Below are 6,274 nucleotides of genomic sequence, written 5' to 3'. Positions count from 1 at the left end.
TATTAATATCGATTTAAGATAATCGAGTAAATTAACGTGTTTGTAAATTTTATATATTTTAATTATTATTGGCAACGTAAACATGTTGAACATCGTGATTTAGCGTAGTTTGAAGGAGTGACTGTAAAACATCTAGTCAAAAGACACGTGGAAAAAACAATTGTAAATACATCTACGCGTCAACCTACTGTTTTAAAATCAATGCACAAATAACGAAGTATTAAAGATACATAAAATTTATATCAACTATATAGCTTTAAAAAGAGAAATCTCTTGTTACTGTATCAAATACAGTTTTTTATATTATATAAACAAAGTGCCACAAAGCTATTGTTCACAATAGCTGATATTATGTAGGTAGAGGAGACGATGTCACGATCAACGCGTGATTTTTCGATATATTTAAAAACAGATATCGAATATGGCAAGACGTGTCAAAAATATCACCACAGATAGCATACGTAAATGTCAACTGTCAGTGAGCGCGCGAAATAAGAACGTATGAGTAAAAATATATTTTATTTTGGGGAAAAATTATAAACATACTCGGATAATTTCACACTTACCACAGGCGAAATTATTTTTACTGTAGCGAAAAATAGTCCGTCCCCAAAGTACTCAAGCATGTACAATACAGACTGAAAAAAAAATCTTGTTTATGTTTCATCATTATATAGTAGAAATATTTGTTTTGTTTGTGTTCGGAGCATTTTTTTTCTGTTCCAACGTTGTTTTTTTTTTTCAAAATCGAACAAATTTCAGTAAAGGAAGTTATATAAAATAAAAAAAATAAAAACTATTTATAGTCTCAATATCATAGTCACGCACAATCAATGTGATCTTAATGCGAATAGGAACCAAAAACCTCAATCAAAAATGCCTTTATCGACGATTGTACAAAAAAAAATATAAAATGAAAAAAAAAAAAAAAAAAAAAAATCTTCGTTTCATATAGTCTAATCGTTTTATCAAAATATAATCGAATAATTATGTTATTCATAGATATATAAGTATTAAATAATGCTTCTAATAGTTTCTTAGTATTAAGTATATTTAAATAAAATATATAAAAACTATATCGAAAACACTATGTAAAGGGATTAAAAATGTTTTCCTTCAAATATTTTTATGACTATATTTAACCATTTCACGCGATGAATATATTTTGTAAGGCAACGAAGAGACTAACCAACATACATTCCCTGAGACTGAAAAAAAACATAGAAGAGGCTAAGATAAAACGAACATAATATTGTACATAAGTAAAAATACAGAGTACATGACATCTTATGTGATAAATTAATACAACATATTGTAAGAACTTACAAGTTAACATCAGGCTTAGGAATGCCTCTTTTATTATTAATATCATCGACATCTCTGTCCTATTTGTTAGAAAATGTACGTCAAAGTTTTTATAGGTTATCATTGTAATGCACAATCTGTACGTTTCATTTCAACGCCAAAGACGAATTGACAATAAAATATTTGAAATAATAGTCAAAGGCACAAGTTGCAGACATTATATCTGAATAGTATGTTTTTACCTCGACTGTAGGATATAAAATCTGTGACGTATATATATATCTCAACACGTCCAATGCCATTACTATTTTCGCGTACTAAAATGGGCTCGTACAGCGTATCGTTGGCACTGAAGGTGTTAGCATACTATTTATTTAATTGCTGCTGTAAACGTTATGTACTTAACCTATCATTTATTATAAATGCATACGATCTCAATTATTAAAATAGAAATACGTATATGTGTTTGTAATATACATATTTGTATATATACAATATTAAATAGGACAGGGATCTATACCACCAAGACTTCAATAAGGCTGTGAAACAACTGAATTTGATTCGGCGAAGTTATAACAAATGATAAGCAATATGACAATTTGATCGTGGGTTTCCACTGTTGGGACACTTCTGTAAAATCATAGTATCATATCACTCACTCTTTTTGATTAACCTAACCTTAATTTAAAAAAAACAATTGACTGAGGTTCAATAGGAGGATTATAGAATAGTGCCATCTATTATCAGCATTTTGAAACAGTGATTTTTTTTACAATTTACATAAATCTGTAATGTGATACATAAGAAACACTTTCTTAATTTTGGATACATTTGAAAAAATCGAAAAAAAGATGTGGTAATTATAAAAAAAAGTTACGAGATTTGAACTCGTTCTTTTCGCAATTTTTTGAATTTCATATCGTGTTTTGTGCCCATAGAATATGTATATATGACACTCCGGAGAAGAAGACAAATCGAATTCGAATTCTCATTCGTCAAAATTTGTTCATTCGTTTAGGTTCTAAACGAATTTACATACATACAAATCCACATACATATAAATATGATACTCTTTTTCAGTCGGGTAATAACAAATGTATGAATATGTTTCAATACAAGTTTCTTGCAGTGGAACTTCACGTTAATGTAACCATCCGTCGTATTTATTAGATTGTCATATTTCCATTCAACTTTCTTAACGTAACAACGATTCTATGTAATTATGTTTCTTATGGTAGATCTCAATGTTATTAGACTCACCTGGTACAGTTTCGTCGCGGTAACAACCCGCAGATCACCCGTTAACGACGGTTGGTGGTGCGTACCACGCGTACGTTAACGCGATGAACAGAGCGTATAAACTAGATTGTTCTGTATAAAAAATATAATTTCTTGAGTTACCATACATTTAAAAATTACTTCTTTTAAATTAACTGTTATTCTAATAGTCTTGGAATTAAGTCAGATAAAATCTTATTTGACTGTGTACTTATCCTTCAAAATATTATGTCAAAAAATCGCTTTTACATTAAGGAAGTGACGCCGATCTGAATCGCCTAGAAATAATATCATAATTGTTGTACTTATCAATTAGTATTTACGAAGGGAATGATTACGGAGTGTTAAGAAATTATGTATTTGAAGAGCTGTTATACCGCGGGTCTGCTTGCGCCATTTGTTATTTATAAGTGAACCTAAAGTTGAAGTATTTTTAAGATTTTATTTGGATTCGTTTCTTATTGTTTATTTTTAATGTTTGAAACAGCTAACCAAATCTTTTATTGTATCTATTTTAAATAGAATTGGGAGATTTTAGTGCTTTATTATGATAATTAATCATATTAAGTATACTCTTTCGAATGCTTCTATATTAAAATATTATATGTAGATTTATTAATTGCTATTGAGTTATTATAAAAATTTTAAATCATATGTATTTTGACTTGCAGTTAACATATTTCTGTAACAAAAATTACAGTGGAAAAACAAACATTTATTATTTTTAAAATTATAAAAGACAAGTTATTTTCTGAACTACATTCTAAGAAACAATACGTAATTAAATGATTAACATTTCACTATTAATATTTACTTGTATAAAATAATAATTCAAAATAATATAATATATACCTATATTGGATCGTAAAGATGTTGACTGCATGTTAAAATAAAGAGAAATGTTATAAAACTTGAAATAAATTGTTGAATTGAATATAAAGTATGTTTTCATTATAATCGTATATATATAATATGTATGTATTTCTTTAAATATATTCGTATTAGAAGTTATTGTTGTTTTATTTATGTACAACATACTTTTGCCTGCGGTTCTGTCCGCCCGGAATTAACAAAAAACTTATTTAGTATATGTGTTCATCCAGACTATGTTCTACATCTAGCCCAATAATGATATTGGTAAGAAGTAAAACTTATGATTAATTTTTATCAATAAGTTATAGATTAAATAAAACTTCAATTCTTTGCTTGCCAATTTCATACCATTTATTAACCCTATGACGGTAAAGTATTTATTCTACATCCTTTACTTTATAATAAAATAGCAGTCGCCCGCGAATCCCTCCACGCGAAATTAAAAAAAAAACTTATTAGTAGCTTATATGTTTTTTCATACTATGTTCTATCTTCAAACAAACAACAAAACAGAACGGAACAAAAAACATAACAGAGAAAAGAACAGAACAAAGAACAGAATAGAGAACAGAAGTAAGTTTCGGCTTAGGTATTCTTTTTAATATATTTACGTAAGCAAACAAACTCTTCACTTGAAAATAATGTTACTATCAAATAAAATCATGCTATCAAAGAACAATAAACTGTTTGTAGTTTAAACTAATTTGATTTCGTTTACTCTCGAAGTATAGCCTAATTAAGTAGCCTATGTCCTTCCCCAGACTCTAGATCTAGACTATATGTGTACCAAATTTCATTTAAATCGGTTCAGTAGTTTTGGCGTGAAAGCGAGACAGACAGATAGAGTTACTGTCGCATTTATAATATTAGTAAGGATTATTGTTCCTTTACTTAAGATGAAAAGATATATTAAGCGCAATGATACAATTTTAACACGTTCACTGCTACTATTTATGTATTAAAGTGAACTCAAAATGCTTAGCACTGAACGTGTTAAGTTCTAAAGGAAGTGAGACCTACATTTTTGAATAGACTATAAGCCTACCATATATGTCACGTGAATACAGTACATCTACGTGATTCGACATCATGCATATGATATTATAATTTTTATACACATATATCGCAGAAAATAATTATTTGTATTAAAAGACGCAAGACCAATAGAGTAAAAAAATACAAATGTAGATAAGACTTCTGTAATTATTACTTTTAATATTTAGTACTCTATGTACTTCTCTCTTTTCGGTACATCTTTCTTTTCTCTCATGGAACAAAATAGTGAAAACGTGAAGAATTTTTTGCGTGAAGGTGTTTTAAGCGACATTTTTTGCGATTTTGACTTATATAAGTTATATATATATTCAGAATCAGAAAAATTTCCTGATTCTGAATATATATATAAGTCACAATCGCAAAAAATTTCGCTTAAAACAAATAGCCTTTCACCCCTAGATATATTCTCCATCTTATGCGTCCCACCCTCCGCCAAATTCGTGTCTCATGACTTCAACAAAAGGGTGGGATTGGTACTAATAATAGACCTGACACACTCATCACTGAAACTTGATTTCAATAAAATTACACACAACTCACACCTGTAACCCAGAGGGGTAGGCAGAGATCATGGACCTCCATTTGGTGTGGCCAAATGAACCTCCGCAATCCACTTTTCGCCATTTCGGGAGACGGAACGTGACTGGTGGCGAGCCGCGTCGCCGTTTTTTTCTCCCGGGAATTCACACATATGTGCGGATTGCATCATAATGTTTTCCTTCACCGTACGAACGTCGGATAAATGTACATATGTAAATCGAAAAAAATAATTTTATTCAATAAAATTATTGAATAAAATTATTGCCTATGACCTCATCTAGCAGTCACCAGTCAATAGTTATAAATTATAATTACTTTGAAGATCCTTATCTTAGTTTTAACAGTAAGTCATTGTGAAACAGCGAAGCCTACGTACGCCCATCATGTCGAATCTTCCGCAAGTATTGTGTTAATGCTGCTAATCAACTGTGTGTAATGTCTAACCTTAACCTAATACTGAGATGTGGGTGGATGAACCTAACTCATTGTGGATATTTTATATCTTACTGCGGGTTTCCACTATCGAAATACTTGTAATAAAACATACTGTCGTTCTTTTATTTCTGTTTAAATCTTATAAGTTCAGCAGTAAGTACAAATCTTGTAAAGTAAGGTTAGAAAACAAGGTTACACGTTAAGTGCAAAGCTTAGAGAGTGTAGAGGTAGAGTAGGTTTATTTCCAGTTTCTTCTATTATATTTGACTTAAATATACTATTAACTGATCTATAAATAATTATTTTGATGGTTTTAAAACATCGGATCATGACCGTAGGACTTTTTCTATTAAAACAAGATGTGAGAAAAATCTTTGCATACCCATGTAGGTGTCCAAGCATTGAATGACACTTAACCATGAAGGTTCGATGTACGTTAAGGTAACAATTGTGAATCCAACGCTCGGCCGTCCTTTGCCACTTCCGTTCTAGAGACAGGCTTATTGTGCCCTCGTGGGAAAACTTGTGAGAACACTTTTGTGTTACTATTGTTCAAACTAAAGAAACGTTACTATACTTTTTAAGTAATTTATAATGTTGCGTGTGAGGTCATAAGGTTTTTTCTGTTGGTTCGATTGTTAATTTGGCCATCATCAGCCTTTGCCCACTGCTAGATATAGAGAGGCCTTCCCTGTTGTTATTTTTTTTTTATTTGATTGTTACGAAATTTCAACATTACTCGTAAGATTACATATTATTCCATCTTTGCCTCTTGAAAATTACAGTA

Source organism: Papilio machaon, chromosome 25 (genome assembly GCF_912999745.1).
Source record: "Papilio machaon chromosome 25, ilPapMach1.1, whole genome shotgun sequence".
Classification (NCBI taxonomy): domain Eukaryota; kingdom Metazoa; phylum Arthropoda; class Insecta; order Lepidoptera; family Papilionidae; genus Papilio; species Papilio machaon.
Note: the sequence above shows the minus strand (reverse complement) of the source record.